This window comes from Syngnathus scovelli, unplaced genomic scaffold (genome assembly GCF_024217435.2).
Source record: "Syngnathus scovelli strain Florida unplaced genomic scaffold, RoL_Ssco_1.2 HiC_scaffold_23, whole genome shotgun sequence".
Classification (NCBI taxonomy): domain Eukaryota; kingdom Metazoa; phylum Chordata; class Actinopteri; order Syngnathiformes; family Syngnathidae; genus Syngnathus; species Syngnathus scovelli.
This window is the reverse complement of record NW_026061323.1, coordinates 866,533-874,401: the sequence shown is the minus strand read 5'-3', so window position 1 is coordinate 874,401 and position 7,869 is coordinate 866,533. Positions and strand designations below refer to the sequence as shown.

Here is a 7,869-nt window from a genome sequence, read left to right as displayed (position 1 = left end):
TTTAACTTGTATTCCTTTTTTAAAATAAAAGTGACAGTTTTTTTAAAAAAGGTTTTAGACGGTGTAAGAAATAAACTATTTAAAGTGATTGTGATTAAAATAAAATAATCAACGTGATTTTGTTTACCGTTTTATACTAGGTCTATAAATATTGCAACAATAAGAAAAAAGTCACTTGCTGTTCTGACAGCAGCTCAGTGGCTATCATCACAGTCGAGGTGTCTCAACTTGACTGTTTATTTTATGTATGTGAAAAATAACCAATCCAGGTTCTCCGGATGAACTGTGTGCTCTGATTTCCATTGGACCACAAACGCACCACAACCGTCATAGTTGTCTGTCACTGTCAGCAAAAGCACACAGCATAAACTGAATATGTGCTGATGCAATACAATCAGACCGAGACAATATGAAATCTCAAGATTCTCCGATTCTCGATTAGCAAGTGGCTGACCAGGCCTTGCGCGAACTAACGAGTGGTTTGGCGATCCTGTTTACAATGCGCTCCGTAATTAATATTGGACAATCCCACGGCGCAGCTGAACGTCTCTCACGGCACACCAGTGTGCCGCGGCACAGTGGTTGGGAAACACCGGCGTAGAGAATCAAAAGTTAGTTTGAAGAGAAACGTAAGCCTTTTTACATTGCGTGTTGACGAGTCCCAAGCAGATAAGTAACGCGCCACATTTCATGTTTAGAAACGGTAACGGCGTTATAACAATTACTAGATTAATTGAGATTATCCGGCACTGGAAAAGTATAATGGCGTTATAAACGTTGTTACCTCTCACGTCGTTAGTCCTAACACTTGTCTAAAACACGTTCAAACGTATTTGCGAGTACACTCAAACTTGGACTTCCCATAATGCCTCATTGCATTGTGCATGCGTGAGTAAAAAGCTACTTTAAGCATTTTACATACCATTACCGTAATTTCCGGTATCTAAACCACACCGGTGTATAAGCCGCACCAGCTAAAATTCGGGGATATTTTAGTTTTTTTCTTACATAAGCCGCACCGGACTATAAGCCACACGTGCACATGAGTTTTTTACAAAGAAAGACAGTACACAGAAAGCCGTTTAAATGTTTGAATAACATGCTTTAATATGTCTTTCTAAACATTGCCTGTGACGCAGCAGTAGTACCGCAGCAACACGGAAGTGAGAGAGGTTTATAAGGCGGCAAGCTTTGATGTCTATTCATATGCAAATGAGTTAGGGGGTAATAAAATTTTATGACCTATTGATGTTAAGATTTATGGCTTTTTTTTTATTGGGGGTCATAAATCACCCTCTTTTGATTTGTGGCGGGGTTGGGGGCATCAAGATGGCGTCAGTCGTGACGGCGCCATCTTTGACTGTCGCCATTTTGGTTTGCTGGCGCCATTTTTAAGATGTGGATATGTATGGGCATGTATTTTTATGAATCAAGACAGGTGCAGCACCTGAGCTAGCTTTGCTAACAGCCCTCTGAGCTACCTTTGCAGAGCCTTTCTGTTGAGAAGAGGAAGGGAGGAGGGGGTTAGAGAGGCGTCATTACAATCATTAGAGGTGGCAAAGTTGGCTTCAAGAGAGTCGCATATAATTTGAGAAACAATAGCTCAGCCAAAGTTATCTGAAAGCGGGAGACGCATGTAATTTGGTAAACATTGCTTTAGAGGATCAAGGGGGTTTTGGAGGATCAAGGGGGTTTTGTTGAGAAAATCATTGAAGTGTCGCAAGGTGTTGGTGCATAATTTGACAAACAATACTGGGTCATAAGGATATGAGAAAGACCTCTTTGATGCGTCATCAACAAGCGGCCAAAGTTATCCGATTTCGTGCGACACGTGAGCTCATAGGCGTGGTCTTATCCCCGCCGAATTTAAACTTTGGTGTGGACAAGCATCATTTTGGAGAAGACAAGACAAGACAAGCCATCGCTCGGACCAACGGGGGTCGAAGCGCGTCAAAAAGCTGTTTTCGAGAATGGTTAAAGGTAAGTCATTTTACTACATTTCTCACAATAATAATAATAACAAATAATAATGATGATAAATAATAATAATAGGTTATTTTATAAAACAAGATGTATTGTTTACAGACAACATCGTTTTTGCCGATGTCCACGCATCTTTTGACGACGATTTTAGCGACGTTTACCTAACACAATCAGACTACGGTGAGTCAATCGCGCGTCTAAGATAGTTCATATAGAGGGTATTAGTTGCTGATTTTATTTTTTTTCAAAGTCAAAGTCTTTCAAAGTCAAAGTCTCCTTTATTGTCAATTCCTCCGCATGTCAAGACACACAAAGAGATCGAAATTACGTTTCTCACTATCCCAGGGTGACAAGACAGAGTTCACAACGCACATACAAGTAAACAACACAGGAAAAATAACACAAGAAGTCAACATCAATGAACAATAAGCGTGATAGCACGCTAGCCGCTCCCGATGCACAGCAGAGTCCGGTAAGATGACAGTCAACCAGGCCACTGTGAACACGAGCACACAGCAGGCACGCACTGTCCGGTTCGTGGATCCTATCAGACGAACGCAACCCATCTTGTCGCGAACGAACGTACGCCAGGAGAATGGAACGCTGGGCGAGCTGGGTTGGCCGCAAGCCTGGCCCGACGTCTCCGTGCTGGCCCCTCTTCTGCTGCTTCGCAGACCCACTGCCGACGCATCCCAACAATGCTCCAGGACAGAGCAGTCCGAGCTCACGACACAGTCCAACCGGGGGAGGAAGAGCAGTCAGATCTCCTGGCCGCTGCCACTAGAAAAAACAATCGGCCGACACAAGCTACCTTCGACCGCCATATTGGAGCAGTCGAAACGTCCGACCGCCATATTGGAGCAGTCGAAACGTCAGCGCCAGCGCGATCGGAGGTATCAGAGTCACGTGCTACTGTTGAAACCAATCCACTCTCAACCCACACCGTTCAGCCGGAATCAGCGACGGACTCAGAACTAGTTGAAGCTCTGTCTACTTACGAGGGCTTGAAGCATCATCAAGAGTCGACAAACAAAGTTAGAAGCATTTCCTTCTATGTTATCATTCGACTTGCTATTTTTGATAATATAAAGGCTTAACCGTTTTTTTTTTTTTTTTTTTTATAGCCACTTCCGGGTGAGCGTCGTGACACGAAGGCTCAGAGAGAGAGCAAGGGACGGAGGAGGAGGAGGAGAGGGCACCCCTTCTACAACACGCACCACTCAACCAGCAGGGGGTCTCTAAAGTGTCGTGGTAACTGTGTCTACAAAAGACGGTTACAAGAGTGTTTTAAGATTATACGTGCTCTTACAGATTTAGCCGAATCAAAATAGGTCTGTGTTGTTTCTGTTGTGTTTTGTAAAAGAAAATATAATGGATCATCCAAACCTTACGTCAACGGAGTCAGATTTCTTAGCAAACATTGATGAAATAGATTTACCGTCATTTAGCGGGCCAAGCCAAAGAAGTGACACACCAGAGCTAGATTTATCAAACGCTAACAATGTGTGTACGAGTCAAATAACAGATTTGCTCAACAATGTGAGCACGGCTTTGTCAGAGGGGGAGAGACCAGACAGTCCTGCTATTCTCACCCATTTACAGGCTGTCATAGATGAATTGAACAATCAGAGTATGAATGAAGGTCGACAGAGTCCGACACAAATCCCGTCACAATTGCTAAACATGATAGCGGAATTAAACAACCAAGCTAATGGCAACAACGGGCGTATCAGTCCTGACATTCCTGTGCAGTTGCTAAACATGATCCAAAATCTAAATACACAGCCTCTGGTTGACCCGTTGACCGCTAACACTGTCGATTCATCATCGTTTGCTGTTGACGATGTTCAGCCGATATTTCAGCCTAACAACTGCTCTGTTATAATTGATCACGAAATAGACGTTATTGACAACAACACACCAGCATTTCAACACACGCCCCAGCAATCTAACAACGGTTCTGTATTAGCTGACCAACACGGCGGTTCTATTGTAATCAATAGGCCACATTTCAATAATGTAGAGGTAAGGCGACGGTTAAATATACCATCGCAACAGAACATTAATGATTTTGCAACCTTCTACCTCCAGATTGAAGATAAAATAGATGATGTCGTGCAAGAGGTAGCTAGCAGGGCACAAACAGGTGATGTAATTCAGATAGAGCTCGCGGCTGGTAACGATAGAGCTCACATCTACCAGCAAACTAGTGATATAAACTCTATCAGAGATAATGTATCAAACCTGCTTGAACGTTTAGCCCAATCAAACACAGAGCTTCTGGCTGATGAGGGCTTAGAGCTCATTGTACAAATAGTCACACCATTGCGTGGTGGTGGTGGAATGCGTCGAAGGCTGTTGAACACTACCAATAGAGAGATTTTGAGGTTGAAAAAACGACACCTACACATACCTCGTAATAAAGACAATAAATTGTGTTTCGCTCTCTCACTAACCTATCTGCTAAATGACACACTCACGACAAAACAGGCCACAAGACACGCACGGCTCTTACATGAGAGTGTAGGATTGGATTGTCAAACACCTGTGAGTCTGGGCGATGTCCATAAATTTGAGAAAGTCCTCAAACGGAAAATAACTGTAATGTATCGAAAAGAGGACTGCCGCCCCATGACCTTTTTCGACACGCGTTACCCCAAAACAGATAACGACACTTTATTTGTCTTAAATCTTGAGGGCCATTTTTACGGCGTGAAAGCGATTGAGGCCTTTGTCGGCCACGCATTTTTTTGCAGGCATTGTTACAAAGGGCATGAGAATTGGCAACAGCACCATTGTGAAGGACACTGTGGCGTTTGTCTTGATCCATGCTGTAAACAGCGACGGTTTAAACATGTCATCTGCCCCGACTGTAACAAATCTTGTCGTAATGAGGAATGTTTTACCAAACATAAAGAGTCTCGATCAATGAATCGTGTGAGCAACTGCACTTCATACAAAAAATGCTTGGAGTGTGGTCTTCAATATTATGTGAGAGCTGATGGTACCGGTGCTAAACATCGTTGCCCCGTTAAAAAATGCACAGTGTGTGATGAGATCATAAATCAAGATGACGCCTTGTTGAACCCTCACATGTGCTACATTCAGCCCATCAAACCACAACCACCGTGCAAAAATGTAGTCTACTACGATTTCGAAACTTATGTAGATTCAGACGGTTTACACAAACCTTTTCTCATCTGTTGCGAATCAAATAATGGACTGGCGAAGCATTGGTATGGCACAGATTGTGTTGATGAATTTCTCAGATTTTTCCGAATGCCACGGTTTAAACAAACTACGTTTGTTGCACATAATGCGAGAGGTTTTGATTCATACATACTGATAAGGAGAATGCTTGAATTAGGTCTCAAACTCGACATTCTGATGCAAGGGAGTAAAGTTCTATCATTTGTCGATTTAGACACAAAATCTCGATTCATAGACTCTCTCTCATTCTTGACGATGCCTCTAAGCGCAATGCCTAAGGCCCTGGGGTTTGAAGACAAATCAAAGGGTTACTTCCCACACAAATTCAGCTCTTTAGAGCATCTAAACTACGTAGGGTCTCACCCTGACCCCACGTACTACGGCACCGAGCGAATGTCACCCTCCCAACGATCAAAGTTTGACGAGTGGTATGCCAAAGAAGCTAGGAATGTGTTTGATTTTGCTAAACAGGCAATAGCCTACTGCGAGAATGATGTTGATCTGTTAATGCAAGGGTGTGAAAAATTCAGGAGTGAGTTTTTTGAGGCCACCGGAACAGATCCATTCAATGCGGTAACAATTGCGTCGGCGTGCATGAAAGTTTTTCGAGCTAATTTTCTGACTCCTCAAACACTAGCCATTACACCATCAGACAACTATATGCGTCAGTACAAAGCTTTCTCGCACGATTCTATTCAGTACATGCAATGGATCATGCACAGCCAAAATATCCAAATTAGACATGCGTTGAACGGTGGTGAAGTTAGGATAGACAACTACTTTGTAGATGGTTATTGTGAAATCGGGGGCGTAAAAATAGTGTTTGAGTATTTTGGTTGTTATCACCACGGCTGCGCAGAATGCTTCGACCTCTCTAAAATATGCCCGACAACCAAACGCCCTTTTCAGGAGAGGTTTGATAAAACACAAAAGAAAATTCAGGATCTACAGCTTAGACAGGATGTGTACCTTGTAATTATGTGGGAGCATGAATGGTTGCAAATGAAAAAGATGGACATAGAGGTGAAGGAATTCCTTAAAAAAAACAAATTTCCTACACCGCTCAAACCGAGGCAGGCTCTTTTTGGGGGCGGAACAAACGCATTCGTTTTAAAATACATGGCAGAGCCAGACGAGCGTGTGTTGTATGTTGATGTGACATCATTATATCCTTTCATCAACAGTACAGCCACATACCCAATCGATCATCCAACGATTATCCACGGTGATTTTAAAGACCCTAGGTCGTATTTTGGTTTCATCAGCGCCACAGTCAACCCACCCCGTGGTTTATATTTTCCCGTTCTACCGTTCAAAACAGCTAAAGGTAAACTCGTCTTCACACTGTGCCGCACATGTGCCGAGTGTAACAACCAGCAGACGGCTTGTACACATAGTGATGAGCAAAGATCGTTAACAGGTGTTTGGACAACCCCTGAATTTGTTAAGGCACTCGATCTCGGGTACACGGTTGCGGAAATTACAGAAGTGTGGCATTACACAAGAACGAGCGACACAATTTTCCGTGATTACATGAGAACATTTCTAAAAGGTAAACAAGAATCTTCAGGTTACCCGCCTCACGTGGTCAACCAGGCTGACAGAGAAAGATACATAGAAGGGTATGCCATTCATCAGGGTATCCAACTCGATCCTTCCAAAATTGCTGTAAACCCTGGCAAAAGGCAAGTGTCAAAACTCTGTCTTAACAATCTGTGGGGAAAACTCGCGCAACGTGACAACATGACAAACACAAAAATTGTGACAAAATCAGAGGATTTTTTTGAACTTTTGTTTTCAGGTCTGTACAATGTGAAATTCTTCCATTTTATCAATGAGAAGCTCTCAATTGTGCAGTATTGTATCAACATAAACAACGAGATCCCCGCCTCAAAAACATCAAACGTGGCTGCAGCGTGTTTCACAACAGCCTATGCACGCCTAAAAATGTACAGCTATTTAGAAATTTTACAGAGGCGTGTCCTTTACACAGATACAGACAGCCTCGTGTACACTGTGAAGCCAGGTGAAAGTGTTCTCCCGCTAGGTGATTATCTGGGTGATTTGACAGATGAGCTTTCGAACGACAGCATTTTAGAATTTGTCTCAGCCGGCCCCAAAACATACGCTTATAAAACACGAGGGTCATCTCAGACGGTCATGAAGGTAAAGGGTATCACACAAAGTCACGAAAGCGGTCAGAGCATCAATCTCGACAGCATGCTCAGTTTGGTTCAAGGCTACCTCGATACAGCAGGTGCAACCTCAGATGTGCTTTACGCGCCCCAGCATAATATCGTTCGCGATAAGAGAGGGTTTCATCTCAGAAACGTGTCATTTTCCAAGCGGCTTCGTGTGGTGTACGATAAAAGAAGGCTGCTAGAGCGAGGCACCACTGAACCGTTTGGCTACTGATATTTCTATCTATCCATACGTGTGTCTGTGTGTGGAAATGGCTTTTAATCAGATTGAATTCGACCCCAGATTAGAACTCCCTTTTTCATCTCTAGTAGCAGGGCCTTCGGGTTGTGGCAAGACTTTCTTTGTAAAAAATGTATTGCAAAATCCTGAACATGTTCTGAGAAAAAAACCTGATAATATTGTCTGGGTTTATACTTCATACCAGCCAATGTACGATGAGCTCAAAAACCTGAATAAAGACATTGTTTTTATCAA

General features: G+C 43.0%; 1 long non-coding RNA gene across 1 annotated transcript; it reads left to right on the top strand.

Annotated features, from left to right (window-relative positions):
- Positions 1-203: 203 nt before the first annotated feature.
- Positions 204-7,869, top strand: LOC125992615 (uncharacterized). Its single transcript, XR_011086272.1, has 4 exons — positions 204-1,980; positions 2,086-2,163; positions 2,746-3,017; positions 3,108-7,869. It is a non-coding gene; the product is annotated as an uncharacterized lncRNA (long non-coding RNA).